At 38.3% G+C, this 554-nt stretch overlaps 1 protein-coding gene across 1 annotated transcript in view; it reads right to left on the reverse strand.

The window, feature by feature from the left end:
* The window catches only part of LOC119587897 (calcitonin gene-related peptide type 1 receptor-like), a gene marked incomplete at its 3' end in the record, with an annotated part of 193,512 nt that overhangs the window by 171,139 nt on the left and 21,819 nt on the right, over positions 1-554 (reverse strand).

Raw genomic sequence — 554 nt, forward strand, 5'->3', positions numbered from 1 at the left:
ACTTTTTTTATTTAAAATACCGTGTGAGAACGTCGGCCAAGGAAATGGGCGGTGTCAAAGTCTATCTGGCTACCTTCGACGGTAACGGTCGGGTCTGCTGTTTGAGGGGGTGGTTAAGGCAAGGAGGCCGAAAGGCAGGGCTCAGCTGGTCGGAGTAAGTGGTCGTGTACGCGTGGTGGTAGACAGGTCGCAGTGAGTAGGCTGACACTTATTATTATTAAGAAATCCCGGTGCCTTCGGTTATTTTATATTTTGTTCTTTTTTTATTTATTTTATTTTGTGCTTTTCAAATGCTTTCTAATTTTATATATTTTTTAATGCTGAAGTAACCCGCTCCCTAGTTTACCCGATCACTATTTTACCGTTCTAATTGTTTGAAATATTAAATACATGTCTCCTGATCTGAAACTTTATTGGTTTCAATAAGTTCCTCGCCAAACAATGATAATTATTTAAAGGTACAGGAAAGTAAATGGAAAACATGCTGTGAAGTTAAAAGAATCGGTGACCTGGAATAGTGAAAATCTAATTCACTTATAATTATCTTGAACTCC

This window comes from Penaeus monodon, chromosome 23 (assembly GCF_015228065.2).
Source record: "Penaeus monodon isolate SGIC_2016 chromosome 23, NSTDA_Pmon_1, whole genome shotgun sequence".
Lineage (NCBI taxonomy): Eukaryota > Metazoa > Arthropoda > Malacostraca > Decapoda > Penaeidae > Penaeus > Penaeus monodon.